This window comes from Xenopus laevis, chromosome 1L (genome assembly GCF_017654675.1).
Source record: "Xenopus laevis strain J_2021 chromosome 1L, Xenopus_laevis_v10.1, whole genome shotgun sequence".
Classification (NCBI taxonomy): Eukaryota; Metazoa; Chordata; class Amphibia; order Anura; family Pipidae; genus Xenopus; species Xenopus laevis.
In genome coordinates, this window is record NC_054371.1 from 208,028,593 (window position 1) to 208,046,590 (window position 17,998).

The 17,998-nt window shown below is 39.4% G+C and overlaps 1 protein-coding gene across 2 annotated transcripts in view; it reads right to left on the minus strand.

Annotated features, from left to right (window-relative positions):
• The window catches only part of map3k1.L (mitogen-activated protein kinase kinase kinase 1, E3 ubiquitin protein ligase L homeolog), a 56,380-nt gene that overhangs the window by 23,061 nt on the left and 15,321 nt on the right, over positions 1-17,998 (minus strand). The window lies entirely within an intron of this gene.

Consider the following 17,998-nt stretch of genomic DNA (forward strand, 5'->3'; position numbering starts at 1 on the left):
GATGAAACATTAGACAAAGTGCTCGTGTTGTGCAGAACACGATTCAGTGCATCCGTGAGCCCATCTAGCCTGCTCCTAGAGTCACTGAAATTCATTCCGACTGACTGGAGCGAAACACGTAGGCAACCCCTCTCTCCAATCTGAGTTTGCTGTTTTGGAGCACAAGTGCTGCGGGGCATTCAGTACAGGGAAGCAGAAGGCAAGTTCGATAGCTATCAGTGCAACGTGAATGCATTCTGCTGTTAGACAATACGAGTCTTGCACATCTAGCTGAAATACATTTAGCAATAGACCAGGCTGGGTTGTTTTCAGTACAGAGTTATCTGTTCCAACCAATTCTTTAATCATAACGTTTAAAATAAATAAAGGATCTAAAATCAATCCATTGACAATGCCTTATCCAGGAGGGTCCTATTTAAACAAACAATTACTAATTTGGCTTGATTGCATACATTTAAGTTGACGGCACGCATGTGTCTTTTAAAGGACTAGAACTCAAATGACTGCGGGGTGCCAAACTGTCGGGCACCCTCCAGAGATTCTAATCATTAACCTCCTATTCCAAACTAGTGGTCCTCTAATTTAAAAATCATACAAGTTTTTATGCTTACATATTGATAACATTAAGGGGCAGATTTATTAAGGGTCAAATTGAAAATTTGAATTCAAATTTTTTAATTTTTTTTAATGGTCAAAACGGTCAAATTCGACTAGGGAGTTATTCAAATTCAATTTTCGAGATACTCTAGCCCTTTAAGAATTCGAATTAGACTATTCGCCACCTAAAACCTGCTGAATTGTTGTTTAAGTCAATGGGAGGGGTCCAGGGATCAATTTGTAGCCGTTTGCAGCCTTCCTGACATTCAAATTTTTTTCATAGAAAAAACTCGAATCGAGTTTGATCGAATTCGATTCGAACACTTTGAGCACAATAAATTCTAGTATATCGATAGGCAATCTTTACTTATTGCTCAACTACAATTCCCAGCATACCAAGTAGTAGTTTAATTGCATTTGGGGACTGCAGACTGCCAAGGCATTTTACAGAATGCCAGCCAATGGCACTTGTTACTAATGAAGATTTAATAGTTTATATTCTGCAGGAGATCCTACATTAAAGTTATCCATCTCAGACTTCTCATTTAAATTTGTGATAAAACATATTAATTTATTGAAGCTCCTAACAGATCCCCCCCAGTCCTTGTAACTAGTGAGTAGAGGGTACGTTCTATCAGTGACCAGACGTAAAGTAGGATGCGATCAGCCAATCATGGTTCTACCTTCATGAAGGAAAAAGCAGTTTGCAGTTCCCTGTCAGGTCTGCAAATCAGTTGGCTGCCAATCAGATGCCAATTGTATTGGCGGATTCCTGCTAAAGTGCCATCACCACAGAACAGATCAAGAGAGCAGTCAGCCAGAAAAGTAAAACCTGATGGGTACTAATAAGATTCTGAAGGGAATTTGTAAAGCAGCAAAAAAACGTAAAACCTATAAGAAATATTCCTTTTATTTTAAGATAATGCAATGGCATTCCATTTACCAATCTCCCCCCTTTTTTTGAAAGTACAGGACCCTGGTTTTGAGGAATAAAAGAGGTCTGTATTCTGTATAGGAACACACACTATGACCAACAAAGCACTAGAAATGCTGCACAAGAAATGAAACATTACAATGAAAATAAGGTATAAAGATTGTTACAGAAACATAGAGCAGCAGCATCTACTTGTGCTTTGGCTTTTCTTTACAAACTGATATGCCCATAAGGCTTGACCCAAGAAAAGGCAACGCATTACTGTGCTAACAAAAGCCCCGATAATATCCAGCATATGGCAGGCAGACATGAATGCAACCCTTCAGGCAAAAGACTCTTAGAATATCCCTTTCAATTAAATAGGCCAAGAAACTGGATAAGAGCAGAGCTTTCAGAGGTTCTGTGTGTTTATGGTAGAACTCAACTAACACAATACAGCACACATTTCTCCAACATGCGGCAAAAAAGGAAAAAAACTAGCAGGGGATTTACATAAAGGATATGTTGGAATATAAAGAAATGATTTTCTTAAAGGGAAAATATATACTATTCCTTGCTTGCAATGTGCATGTAATGTTCCTTCTACTAAAGCTCATCAACATGCTCTCCAGGCCTGTTCTAGACAGAATTAAGCACACCCCTACAAAGCTGGCCATAAATTTTTGTAATTACCGTAGGTCTGTAAAACCAGAGATAAGAAAAGGCAGCATATCACACCAACAGTGGGTCTTTGAGTCAGTCAATTAAGTGCAATCCATCAATTGACCATATACCAACTATCAAATATCTTGAAAAGGTACAGGTTTAGTCTGGGACCATCATTTTAAAAAATATATCTCAATATTATGGGAAAATTGGCATAAATAAGTTATGGCGTTTCAGCAAAGTCTGTTTATTAAATTATAGCTCCCTGTTCTGCCCATTTAAAGTTTCAGGTTCCTGCTGTTCAGCCCAACACCACTTCTAAGTTGGAGGTATAGTACATTAAATGCCACCAAAACGATTCATGCATAACAAGACTACCACTCTCCCTATGCAGATCCCAATGTTAGCGGCTCTTATGGGGTTACAGATGCTTTGGAGCACCTATAACTGTCCTGTTATTGTCAAATGTGCTTGGGATGTGTATTTGTAGTCAGGATAGACCACCAATCATGACCAGCGCCAGTAGCAAGGTACTCCAAGGTGTAATTATAAATGCATCGCTCATCAACATCTGTCAGAAGTTCTATGTATGAAATTGCAGCTCCAATGCTTGTATAAATGTCCAGAACCAGAGGCCATGGATAGACAGAATGTTAATGGCTCATAGCAAGCAGCACACTCTGCAACAGTGATAGAGTCACATGATGACTGTCCCTGGCAGGAGTTAATGCATGACCACTCATAAGAACCATGTGATATTCCTTATTTAAGGGAAACCCCCTTTATAGCTGCAGATTATCACACCACTCATAGCATTTCATAAATGTGCGTGGCAACATTAAGGGACAGATTTATCAAGGGTCAAAAAAATTTTTATAGTCAAAACTGTCAAATTCGACTAGGGAATGGTTAAAATTCCATTAGAGTTCTTTTAAAAATTCATATTTGATTTTTGAGATTTATCATACTCTGGCCCTTTGCAAACTCAAAATTCGACTATTCGCCACCTAAAACCTGCTGAATTGTTATTTTAGTCAATGGGAGACGTCCTGGGATCAATTTGGAGTTGTTTGCTGCCTTCCTGACAGTTTTTTTTTTTTTTCGGAGAAAAAAAACTTGAATCAAGGTTTTAAAACTAAAATCGAATTTGATTCGAATTCGATTCAAGTTTTCAGGTCAATCCTATTCACCCGAGTTTAGAAAATTAATATATATTTTTTTTTAAATAAATTTCGAATGGTCAAATTTTGCATTCATGGGAGTTTAAAAAAACTACAGTGAATTCGAAATTCGACCTTTGATAAATCTGCCCCTAATTGTACTTGTATAAACATACAATACAACGATCCAAAAGAGGTAAACACTAAGGCAAGCAGCACAGCACAGTCAAGAGTTAATATTGTGTGCGAGCAGGGACAAGGAGAAAAAGGAACAGCCCCTAGATGCAAACAGTGTTGCTATTTACAGCCCACTTGGTGCAACAGTAGATACAGAATCATATGAAAAATCACAAGCGTCGGTACAAACAGCACGTGTGCTGCGTTTAGAAGACGTTTCCCTACCCTGCCTGGGGAAATGAAGAGAAAACGGAGCTCAAGTCATATTGCACATCAATCCAAAAAGTCAACTTTTCTGCCCAGTGTGACAACGCGGCATTTGGTTGTGATGTTAACCATTGCTAAAGTAGTCAGCCTTTTTTTACCCGGGAGCAACATATAAATATAAAAAAAACTTGCTGAGCAACACAAGCATGACAAAAGTTCCTATGGGGTGCTCAATAAGAGTGGTAATTAGTTATTTGGTAGCCCCTGTGTGGACTGACAGATTACAGATGGGTCTGTTTGGAAGTACACATGGTTATTTTGCCTCCAAAACAAAAATAAGCACCTGATTTGAGGCCACTGGGAGCAACATCCAAGGCCTTGGTGAGTAACATGTTGCTCTCTAGCCACTGGTTGGGGATCACTGATCTAGAATAATAAAAAGAAATTCAAATATTTCCTTGACCAACAAAGCAAGAGTAGTGCCTGAAAGGCTTTTTGCTTATTTTAGTATTCATCTCTGAATGGTAATATCAGGACACTTAGTAAAGCAGCCGGTCTATAGACTGTCGGACAGGGAACACTATGGAAGAATCCTTCCTTATAAACAAAAATAAAAAGCTGAATAAATCTCTCTAACTAGAATATCCTATGTAGCATTGCAAGAAAAAAAAAAAACAGTTGACAGCAGCCTCAAAAGAAACCCTATCCTTACATGCTTATTATGCTAAATGGCCAACAGGTTGAGCCACACTGACCCAAAGAACTATATTCAGCCACCATCAATAAACCAGATCATTCAGAGAATGGATGAGAAGGTTTACAAGATCAAGGGGCAGATACTCTGGGTTCCAACAAGCGTTAAATAATTGATACATACTACTGGTAACGGTGGTGTCAGGTTAAATACAGACAATTGTTAAAAAAATTGAACAAACCTGCTACTGGCGTAGCAGATACAACAGATGTAGTAAATACTCCACAAATTTCAAAATGCAAGGAATGTGCAGACTGGCTGGCCAATTGGTCTTTATCTTCCAATAAATTCAGCTTGTCGGGAGTAAAGGATCTCCCAGTAGCACCAAAAAGCAACCAGGGTTCATGACATGGCGACAGCTGCTGTAACAATAAGATCAGTCCCATGGCCCAGACAGTTGTTAGTGGGCACGGACTGTAGGAGGTATCATAGTTTGCGTCTAGGACAAGGAAGTGTAGAAATTATATTTCTATAGCTGAATTGCTATGGTACAACCAGATGCTAAGGAGCATGAAAGTGATTGAAATTTTAAATTTGTTTTTTATCTTCTTTGCAAAGCGGGGGTTAAACTATAAAAAAGTGAAATAGATTGTTCGTAACTTCCTCATTTCTTTTTTTAAGAAGACTTTGTTTTCTTTCTCCTTCTGACTTCCTGCCTATAGAAAACACACACACAGCAACAAGGGCTGCGCAGTTCCTGTAGCTCGTCTGCTCTGCACAAAAGGAAGTTCTTGTGAGCGGCAGCTACTAAACTGCCACTGGGGAAAAACCTGCTTCAGATATCAAAGTGAAAAGCCCGTACTCGTGCAAAGTGTTTTTAGGGGGGTTCTCAAGGCTATACTGCACAAACAATAAAGTGACACAAACAAAAATGTAAAGAGAAATGTAATAGAGCACATATATATATGATAAAATAGGCAGTGCCGCTTGAATCTGGGGGTTACCTTGACTTTCACCTTCCTATACACTTTTTCTGTTCAGTTGTTTTCAAACTGCTGTCCAGAAATATACTTTTTTTTTTTCAAATGCTTCCATCCCCCCCCCCCCCCAAAATCTAGGTTTGGAGTTTGTCTGTCACTAACGTTTCAGTTTGGCAGCTCAGTAATTCAGGTGCAGAAGCTAAAATGTTACAATTTTACAACATTTGGTTGATACACTTCTCAGCAGCATCTCTGGAGTATTAGCAACTATTGTATCAATTCTAACAGCTGCCTGTAATGAAATTCAATAGTCATGTGCGGACAGACCAGATACCTGCGGGTGTACCCGCGGGTTGGGACAGGTTTGGGCCAACCTCGCACGCTCTTTTCCAGGTCGCAGGCGGGTGCGGGTTGAGGTCTTCTTACTGATCTCCTCGCCCGTGACCTTCCAAATGCCGGCTTCCGATTTCCGGGTTGAGTTTTTATAGATGCGAGCCTCTCACCCTGCCCCTTTTGTGACATCATCAGCAGGGCAGGTCTATAAAAGAGACCCAGAAGTCGGGCTCAGGTGGGCGCAGGTGGTAGGAGGTCAGGTTTCAGAAAAAGTCTGACCCGCACATCACTAAAACTCAGGGATTCTGCTCAGACGGGACAAAGATAAATGGTTTAGAAAGGTGAAAAATTAGACTTTACACTTCAATATTAGGAAAATGGTCACACATAGAAAAGAGAAAGCAATTGGAAAAAGCTTATTTCTGGTGACATATATCTGGACTGAACGGAAAAAAGTGTGAACAACAACCCCCGTATTGCTAGATCTATAGTATTTTCTTATATGGGGCATAATGACGATCACTGACATCAGGCAGAAAAAAAAAGTGGCAGTCAAAACAAACTTCTCTACCTGTCAAAGCTTTTGGTTTTAAACAGGGAAGTACAATGAGTTTTAGGGCATGGACAGGTGGGCATTAACAGGTCTGGATGAACTCTGGTACAAACATTGGGTGTCTGGCTAAAAAGAGCCAATGATTGATTGATTGGTTGGTTGCTACTTGTTACTGCCTAGGTGCAAAGTTGCCCATTGTTTATAAACAATCACTAATACTTTGCCTCACGTTGACCAAAAAGTGTGGCAACAGGTTAGATATTTACTGTTATTACTTGTATTAGTAATATTTTTGTATATAATATGCATGTTTAGTGACTTCCCATTCATTGCACAGCAGTTCAGAATATTTGGCACTATATAATCCGTGTTAATAATAAATCACTTGCAGCTGAAAATGCAGTAGCTTTGCTACCAGCGATTTAATGTGGGCAGTAAAATGCCAAGCATGTCATTGCCCTAAACTGTAATACATTACAATTAACATCTTTAGTTTATAAGTTTGTTATGGGTCAGTGTAAAGACATGTCCAGGATCATGGAGATCCACCCAGTGTTCAAATTCTTCCTGCAATAAAGTTAAATCAAACAAGGTGCTTACTTCTTCACAACCAATTTTAAAGTGACAGTGCAGATTACCTGACTTCATTTGGCCCCGCAAAGAGGTTTAGAAATCCCACGTTACATTATAAATCACTTGTTCCCAACAGGCAAGTGCACAAAAGAAAAGAAAAAAAACGCAGGAACTATCTCCCCCTCTCATGTGACAGTGAGCCCAATTTACTTTCACCCAGCACAAAGGCCTTTTGTTTCCATAATGCAGGTGGGAACTGCGTAGGCTTATTAAAAAATCCAAGAAACTGAAACGGCTTTCATGAAAGACAGGTTGTGTCTGTGGAAAAACTTGTCATGGGGATGGGGTTTATAAGCTCCTGCTGGGAAATATCACTGATTTACCTGCTGTGTTTGCTCACAAACAAGCACTCTCTCTCAGTCACATAGACTCAAACTAAAAAAAAGAGGGATTTTGGTTGTGCCAATAAAATGGTAATATTTTGTTCATGCAATCAGTGGTATTTATTCAAGGTTTATAGGAAAGAGTAAAGTATTATTAAAATATTTGGCTGAGGTTTAATGCAGCTTAATGGGGATGCTAGGGAATCTGACACATCCCATACCTGTACAGTATAATTTCCATGAGATCATGCAGAATCACATTCAAATACAATTTATATAAATAAATTATAACAAGTATAAATAAACCGATTGGTCCGTCATACCAAACTCAGGCATGCCATTAGCAGTTGGACAATTGCAGTAAAAGGTCAAACATTCATATCACTATGTTTTGCTTTATTTGTAAATGTCTAAAGCCGTACCCTGTGGAACTGTACATCTCACTGCATGTGTTTCATGCTTATGAAAAGGGGAAATAAAAATTGTTTGCATAAACAGTCACCTTATAAGGCTCTGGCTGTCAGCTATAAAAACTGTCATGCTGGTTATGTGGATAGCAGCGGACACTGGAGATTCATAAACCATCCATCATCACCCACTCGCCAACAATGGCACCATTTCAGCCATAGCATTCTCAGCTAAACCGACAGGCGCAGCAATCCATCAGTATGGCAGTAATATAAAAGATCATACTCTGAAGTTTGCCACAATAAAAAAACAACACCCATAGGGTGGGAGACTTTGGGCCATTCACCTGATATGCAGTGGAATAAGTAGATGAGGGGGTGCAGAGCCATAGGTAACAAGGCTGGCAAATGAACCCACAAAAGGGCTTTATTCAGGACACCAGTGGGCGCTTGTACCATATCATTCAAATTGAGCGGAAGGGGATAAATAGAGGTTGGTTGCTCGTGAACTCCACAAGCGTTTTTTCGTCAGATCGACGCCTGCCAACAAAACCCACGCGACAAGCCGAATGGAGTCGCATGCCTCAAGATATAATTGGACTGAATGAAAAGTTGGAGGTAACAACTACACGGTCCACCTGTCGGATCAAGACGCTGCTTTCTACGTCCACATCCAACAGTCGTGTTGCGTCAGATGTAAATTTTTACCCGGGACTTTTCATTCAGTCCGATTAGAATTTTGACGCCTGCGTCTCTATCTGACTTGTCGGGTGCCTTTTGTTGCCGGGCGTCGATCCGACGAAAAAACGTTCATGGAGTTCTACCCTAAGGCATGTACTTTGGAGCATAGCCTGAAAGTAGCAACATTTACAATTATTAAAAAAACCCTTTTGCAAGCAATTAATTTTGCTGGCCAAACTACTACATCACATATTAACATGTATGAGTTGCCCTATTGCTCTTGTGAAACAGGCCAGACAAATGAGCTGCAGAGAAAGAGTGAGGAAGGTGCAGACCCCAGCATTTCCTGTCAGCCCATGCACACAGACACACGCTGACAGGGCCAACGTCTGAGAGGATTTTCAGCTCATAGCTTCACACGGAGATGCTGGTTTCTCAGAATGGTCGGCTTAAAGGCCTAAACTCACTAGAACAGACCATCAGTTTGAATTGGACTGGCCATCTCACTCACTTTGTCCAGTGACACAGAATAACAGACATTATTCCAACTATAATATAAAAATGGACAAGCCACAGGAGATGAAGGAAGTGACAGGCGTAGCTGTGAAGTACACACAATGTGACACATCTGCAGCTTTTGGAGGGAAATGCTACTCCGCAACTTTAGTCAGACATTTTCACCTCAGTGACGTGTAATCTACTTCCATGTGACCGAGTCTAAATTTATAAGGGAAAGGTCTTTTCCAACTAGAGCAAGTCATAGCAATATGAAAGCCAAGTTGTATTCTTTCTCAGCCTAGGCAAACTTAGGCTGGTTTATTTAATAATCAGGGCATTACAGACATGATCCTCCCCCTGACATTTACTCTCCAGTCCAAAGTCTCAAGAAGAAGGCAATTACAATTAAGATTGCGGAGCTTGAGAGAGATACCAGTACAGCCAGCAGAATCTATCTAGATCCCGTGTTGGGTGTAGGGGCCCCACTGAGACTAATTGGAGATGGCATTTACGTGTTTGGAGGAGGCGGACTGCCTTCCTACACATCAGGTTTCACTTAGAGAAGACGTTGAACTTGAGGGAACTTTTTTTCGACCACATTTACTAAGTAAATGTGACAGATTTTATAAGGGTAATGTTTCTACGACAATAAATAGCAACAGAAATGGACTAAACAGGTTATATAATTTACTTCCAAGTGCTATTTTAATGTTAAACATTTTCTGGACACTAAATTGCGATGTGGCTAAAGGTGCTGCTATTGCTGCTGGGATAAAATAGCTAGAAAGGATAAAAGTAGTATCATTACAGTAGGCCAGATCTGGAAAAGAAATCAGACTACCTCCAGGAAACAGCACGACCATCAGAAAGCCTCTTACTAGCTGCTATGAGATGAGTGTATTTAGTCTTACGTGAAGGCGTATCACATCACAAGTCAAGGAACATGTTACAAAAACAGGAAAGCAAACAATAACGCTGGTATAACAAGTTTGCTGAAAAGCACAAATGCCTTGCAAATGAAAGTTACATATGGGGAGCTGGAAAGGAGGGAACTATAGTCATTGCAATTCAATAAAGCTAATGGGCCTTTTGGAAATTCCAAAATTGTAGAATTCATGTTACTAAAAAAATTAAGTAAAACTCATCACATTTTTCCCCATGTACATTGTCAGCAATTATGCCACCACTTTGCTTTCATATCAGCACCTTCAGTAGTAAAAACCAAAAGAAAATATTTCAGAATATACAGAATATCACTAGATGACTTTTCAGATTCCAAAAATTTGGTATCTGTAAAGAAATAGGCATCTGCCTAAACAAAAATGGCACGCTGCCATCAGTTACAGTCTCATCTAGTCAGCTTAGACCATTATATAATTCACATCTAAGGTGCACTCAACTGGCTTGCAGTATAGTATAAATTCTTAGCTTCATCTTGAGTGGGATTCATCAAGAAATAGTCAATATTTATTTGATATTTCATATAACCCAATCATAAAATATAATCAGTAAAAAGGCATCAATTAATTCCAAGTCTTCGTAAGTGCAAGAAGCAACAGGGCAAGACTTGAAATTGTAAGGGGTCTTCTAATTTCCTCGTATTTTAATTTTGCATTGACTCTTCAAGATGAAAATAGCATCGCTGTGCAACACAACACTCCAACAATCATAATGCAGATAATATATAGAGAATTTTTCTTTAAATTCATTCTGAACACTTGGACTTTCCTTTGCACTGTACAACAGAATAACAGCACATGACTGTGCACATTCTTAAAAATACCACCTCCCTTCCCTGTCATTATTTCACTCTCTACATAAATGCACAAATCAATAGGGCCCCAATTTAGTTTGCTGCCTTGCAACAAGGTTACAATTAAGTGTCTGACTTGCGGGTAAAATAATTTTGCTACATCATGGAAATATATGGAATCATGCCACATCTAAAGAACTGCTTACACTGTTCACACTAGATACTATACAGTCTGTTGAAAAAAGAAAAAAGATGTGGCTCAGAACCCTCATACGGTAACGCTGCTACTCTCGTCACAGAGGAGCATACACTCTCTGCATCTATATGTAGCTGAGGCAGCAAAAGCAAAAAGCAGATGGAGATATGAACACGGGTGACCTGCTCTCCTCTTTCAGTTTGACATTCATGCTGACCAGAAAAGAAACATAGCACAGAGGCCCAGCACTAAATGCCCAGTTCTTTCATCCAGCATAATGTAACCAAAATGGCACAATATATGCAAAGGGATTTGGCCATAAAAGAATATGCTTTGATTTTGATTTGCTTCGTTTCCATCCTGAAACATGGAAAAAAGTTTCTTCCCAAATGGCTGCCATTGGATGTATTGGGAGAATTACCACTGTTTATCTGTATATTGGTTTGCTCATGCATCACCATGGACAAAGATCTAATTCAGATCTACTTTGCATGCAATGATTTACTAGTGCACACACTATCTGCAAAACATTTTAAGATACTGTTTGAACATAAAACTGGTTAATTGCACATTCCATCTGCTTGGAATTATACTGCAACATTTACAAATATCTATTGTAAAGGGTCTGGTAAAACTACTTTTTTTGTGTAATGTGGGTCATTACTGAAAAAAAACTACACAGGGCTAAGCTTGATGGACAGTTGGTTTTTCAAACATGCTTAACTGTGTAAAGCTTGCCATAGGCAAAGATCCGCTCGTTTGGCGGCATCGCCAAACGAGCGGATCTTTCCCAGATATGACACTAATGGCATGGCTATATTGGGGGTAATCCAAATGTTCGAACGATTGGATAACGATACACCAAGGGGCTCCGACGGGTCGGTCGGGTAAAAATCAAACCTTCCCGATCGATGTCGTGGCCAGATATCGAACGGGAAGACCCGTCGGAAGCCCCCATACACGGGCAGATAAGCTGTCAAATTGGTCTAAACGACGGATATCAGCATCTTTATCTGCCCGTGTATGGCCACCTTTACTCTAACTGTGGCCATAGACGCACCGATAATATTGTTCCGAAACGTGCATGTATGATGGGAAAAGAGCCGAACGATATCAGCAGCAGATTAGGATATTGGTCGGCTCGTCGATCAGGCTGGGTGGAAATTTTTGATCAGGGGGCCTTTGATGGCACCCAGATATCGGCCATTGTTAGTGCTGAATCATCAGATACAGGAAGAATTCTATTGTTTCTACCTGTATATCAGGCAATTCAGCTCTACACGTGTGTATTGAAATGAACGATCTTTCTAGGAAAGATCTTTTCCAAGAAAGATTGTAATTGTTACGTCTATGGCCACCTCACGGTCAGAACTACATGGGAGATTTTGATCAGATTATGTGGGTCAGATTTTATCTGATCAAGCCACACACCAGCACAAGATTTTGTTGGATGCTACAAAAACTGAACCCCCTATAGCTAGAATGTGAAGTTGGATTAGATGATGTAGTTTGTTCATGCATCTTCATCCGACATTGAATGGTACAGTTGTGTCGCCTTGGATGGAAAATTTTACGTGTAGATCACTCATCAGATTTTTACATCAGTCCCATTATATTTTGAACCGTGCGACTACATCCAACTTGTCGGATGTGTTTTGTTGATCTGAAATCATCCGACAAACGTGCTTGGGGAGTTTAGCCCTAGCAGCAAGTCAGTTTTCCTCTTAAGACTTATTCACTTGCCTTTCGCTACACTATTTTGAGTCATGTTTTTAGCCAAACATCCCCTTTGATCACCCGTGATCAGGTCTGCAGCAGCATACAAAACATGTTCGGTGATCCGGCTCATTAAGCTGAACTCCACGGAGTGATGTGGTGCGATGCGCTGCGCTGCAACGCAGGCAACCAGTCGGAGGCGTGAATATAATGGAAGCGATAGAAACATCCTTGGTACAAACTACATGTATCCGACGAGACACGACTGTCGGATGTGAACGCTGCGTCTCCATCAGATAGTCGTGTTTGTGTGTAGTTTGTACCTGCGATGTTTCTATCACTTCCATTATATTTGGCGCCTCCAACTTGTCACCTGCATTTCGTCGCAACGCATTGCACCACATTGGAATGCAGGCAAAACTGTGGTATCAGCCTCCCTTAGCTACAGGTTTGGGGTTGTGCACCCGACCCCACAACTGCCTTGGTGAGTATGATTATGGGCTGTATTGGTGAGTATGATATTATGGGCTGTATTTGGACATCCCCTCTAGACTGCATCATAGAAAAAAAAAATCCACCCTTCGAAAAAGAATACCTTTAACACTTTGTCTGTGGGTCTGCTTTCATTTAATTAAGCCATGCTCCCTAGCTGCTCCCTTTTCAAGTATAACACAAATGATTAACTGGTGACTGGTTACTACAGGTTCCTAGACTTGCTGTTGTAAAAAATGTTAAAAAAATTAAACTAATTATAATTTTGGTGGGGATTTCCCTGTTAAAGTAAATAAACACTATGATCCAGCCAAGCCTGAATCCATATAACCTCTGAGTAGATTTAACTAAAGGCATTTTGTACTTGATTTAGGCCGATTTTTTTCTACGCAAGTAGGAAAACGCCAGAGGTGAAACTGCATATACATGCATGATACTGCCTTTGTCTTTTGCTAATGACAGAAATGGCATGCTCCTCTCATTGCAAATGCAGGGCATATTTTGGGCCTGAAACTGCTCTAGTGGTGGATGCTATTCCTGACACTGCTAAAAGGGCAGCATTGGGCAGTATATGATTACTTTTTTCCCTAGGTCTGACATTAACCTTACAGCCTTAATTTACTTTGTTAAATTTGTCTAGAATTTCCAGTGCAAAAAGTTGCACACAAATGCCCATTACAATGTAATTACCACAATCACTGTGCCCTGACTATAATGAAAATATTTTAGTTACCAGGACAACAAAGTGTCAATTGTCACCATGTATTGATTAGCTTTTAGAAGCGTATGACCTGCATATTTGCTCCCATGTTACACATTGACCCATGTCCCATGCACACTGTATGCCATAGAAACACTACAAATATGTAAATATTGCTGTTGTTTGTGAGCGATAGGTCACGTAGAAATGTTATCACTGCTACAAATGCATCTGATAATTGACAAGGATTGCCTGCAGTTGTTGGTGATAAAATGACTGTTGGCGTCAGTAGGAAGTATATACCGCTAACTATAGTTGTTAAAATATTTTGTAAGAAATTGCCCTGAATTGGAAAAAGTACTGCTTTTTGTAAAGTTACAAGGTTAAAAAATATTCAGCAGTAAAAAAGTAGGCAAATTCCCTTTCTAAAGCATAAACAGTAAATACTAATAGTAAATGAATGGATCTCATATATGGCATTGTTCAATGAACTCATTATAGACGTCCCTCCAGCACATTTGCTTTGGTATAGAATAATTATGCTTCAACACAGGCATTAATTGCTTCCACACACACAAAAGTATGCACAGCACATTGTCGCTTTGTAGAATGATAGACTATACTCTATAAAGAAAATGTATATTTTTCCCTTTAAAGGGCATGTAAAGTCTAAAATAGAATAAGGCTAGAAATGCTGTATTTTGTTTACGAAATATAAACATGAACTTACTGCACCACAAGCCTAATCAAACAAATAATTTATGCTTTCAAAGTTGGCTACAGGGGGTCACCATCTTGTAACTTTGTTAAACATCTTTGCAAGACCAAGACTGTGCACATGCTCAATGTGCTCTGGGCTGTTTAGGGATCGTCAAACAAAGCTGCTTGAATTCTGCAGGGCTGGGAAGGCGGGGGCTCCTCCCGCTGTTCATAAGTATGATTGTTTCCCTGCTCAGCAGTTAGGGACCATCTGACAATTCCTATCCACAGCAGTAAATGAAGGGAGAATTTCACTGCATACAGTCAGGTTTCTTATAAAAACTGTACACATTTTTTAATTAAAGTATATTGGAGTTAGGTTCCTTTTTCACTAAAGAAAGTAAAAATTCAATTTTATTTTTTTGCCTTACATGCCCTTAAAGGCTGAAGTGTTTACATGTTTGGGTGCCTTTTTATTGTTTATTCTGTACTTTCCAAAATCCAGCATGGAAAGCATGAGAAAGCAGAGAGATATATTCAGGAGAACAGCCCTGGAAACTGGCAGCAAAACTTTCTCGTTTGAAGTTGCTTCTAACCTTCACAAAGGAATTATAATTGCAGGTGGTCAAAGCCTTTAACGTTTGATCCTTTCTTAGGCCTTTAACTCATGCACTGGTTCTTAATCACCCAGATCCTTCAAGTCCTACTCTCCGAGTTCTTTCACCGCTTCCCACCCCATGACCTGTCTTTCCTCTTTCAAGTTTAAAACATACTACTAATCTCCAGTTTCCTCTTATGCTGCAGCCTTTTCAGAGGTTTTAATTTGTGACCTTTGCAGTACAAGACAGATACAAAAGGGCTTCCCCTTGTAGATGGAAACACAAAAAGCCTATTCTTAAAAATAAATAATAAAAACAAATTAAACATAGTGCTGGGAAAATGAAGATCTTCTCATTTAAAAACTTCAGCCACCAGGTGAAAGTCATAAGAGGGAAGGAAAAACAGGCGAGTTCAGGGAAGGGACACACTAATAAACTTGGGGGGAAGAAAACGAACGGCTCATAAAACATCACATAATAGATTTCTTCAAGCACAGACCAAATAGCAAGGAAAATAAGCTGCTGTTAAAAATTTGGAACCCTTGTACTGTGCCTAGATGTGTGTCCCACGGAACAGTAACAGGGAAGATACAGTTACCAGAATACTGTAACAGACATAACAGAAAAAGTAAAATACCTTTGAAACCAAAAAAACGTTACAAGTATAAAAGTATTTTGGCATCTAAAAGAATTGAATTTTCCTTTTGATAAATATAAAACAAAATTCACAAAGCATAATTTTACTTTCATTATTAATACAGGTATGGGATCTGTTATACAAAGAGCAGTTATCCAGAAAGCACATCTGCCATAGATGCCATTTTATTCAAATTATTCAAATTTTTAAAAAATCATTACCTTTTTCTCTGTAATAATAAAACAGTAGCTTGTACTTCATCCCAACTAAGACAACATGAATCCTTATTGGAAGCAAAACCAGCCTATTGGGCTTATTTAATATTTACATGATTTTCTAGTAGACTTAAGGTATGAAGATCCAAATTACAGAAAGATCTGTTATCTGAAAAAGCCCAAGTCCCAAACATTCTGGATAACAGGTACCATGCTTGTTGCAGTAAAATTACAGTTTTGCAAGTTCCACCCCACAACAATGTTTGAACAGTACAATTTGCACTGACCAAAGTAATCTCTATGCTTGGGTCAGTACATAATTATGACTACACGTGTGTCTTTATGCAATCTTAATTACGAGAGAATTGTAGGAAATAAAATTTTCCAATAGATATTTATTTCAACTAGCATAAGTAAAATGGAAGGCTTAAAGGGGTTCTTTATCTTTGAGTTAACTTTTAGTATGATGTAGAGACAATTTGCAATAGGTTTTAAATGTTTATTATTTGTGATTTTTGAGTTATTTAGCTTTTTATTCAACACATCTCCAGTTTGCAAATTCAGCAGTTTGGTTGCTAGGGTCCACCTAGCAACCATGCATTTATTTGAATAAGAGACTGGAATATGAATAGGAGAGGCCTGAATAGAAAGATGAGCAATAAAAAGTAGCAGTGACAAATGGGTAGCCTTACAGAGCATTTGTTTTTAGATGGGGTCAGTGACCTCCATTCGAAAGCTGGAAAGAGTCAGAAGTTAGCAAATAATCCAAAACTATACAAAAAAAAAAAATGAAGGCCAATTGAAAAGTCGCTTAGCATTAGCCATTCTATAACATACTAAATGTAAGGTGAACCAGAAAAATTAAAAGGAAAGAATCAAAAGACAGTAAATTAAAGAGATTAAGACGTGTTGCTAAAGGAGGCTACAGATTCTTTAGAAAAAGCATGCTACACCTCCTGTATATATTACAACTTGCAACAGACAATCTACAGGAGAGTGAGACTATAGGTGGCCATACACGGGCAGATAAAGCTGCCGAAATCGGTCGTTTGGACAAATTTGACAGCTTATCTGCCCGTGTATGGGGGCTTCCAAAGGGTCTTCCCGATCGATATCTGGCCACGATATCGATCGGGAAGGTTTGATTATTAACCGACCGACCTGTCGGAGCCCCTTGGTGTATCGTAATTCGATCGAATTACCCCCGATATAGCCCTGCCGTTAGTGGCATATCAGGAAAGATCCGCTCGTTTGGCAATGTCGCCAAACGAGCAGATCTTTGAGTCGATGGGCAGCTTATGTTTACACTGGACATGAGACTGTGATTTATTGCCCCTCAGTACAAACACCAGCAACCGATGAACTTGATGCCCCCAGACCATCTTGTTCAAGGTGATTTAGCTATCCCATAGCACCATCACAGGCGGTACGAAGAAAAAGGCGAATAAATATTGCAAATTGCCTCCAGCAGCAAATTCAGCAGTTGGGAGCTTTATAGAAGCATGCACAATGAATTAATGTGACTGAAGTTTGTCACCAATGGAATCTGGAGCAGTGGAAATGTATCCTCTGGAGTTTATGAAAAGCACTTTACCATCTGACAGCCTGATGCTTTCATCTGGGTTTCTTACTGCTCAAGCCTCATAAAAGTATCTTAAAATGTTGCCCATTTAATTGAATATCCCACAAGGGTGAGCTATACTGACTGTGTTACAGACTTTTGTTCAAGACCGTGATAGAGAAGATTTTATGTGGTGTTTATATACTAAAGTTACATTTAGCCAGACTCTGAACGGTACAGACAAGAGCAAAGTAAATTAGCCCTTACGTTGTGATATGCAACTTTAGGATGTGGTTAGCAAGTCAAACTTGTTTCAGCATGGAAGCATAAACCAATTTTCCCCTCAGTTAGCTGACAAAGTCCTTTTGGTTGGGGGGGGGGGGGGATGTTCCTGAAACCAGTGCATGAAAAGGGATATTAAGGTCAAGATTTAGATTCCCATAAAAGAACAGAAAACATCAGCGTCATGGATGGGTTGTTACGCTTTACTTGCCCACTTTGCCATACTCTCTTTTCATGCAAAGGGGAAACAATAAATGTGAAATAAAGAATTGTGCTTTAATAGTCATCTTTCTCATACAGTGATTAAAGGAGAACTAAACCCTACA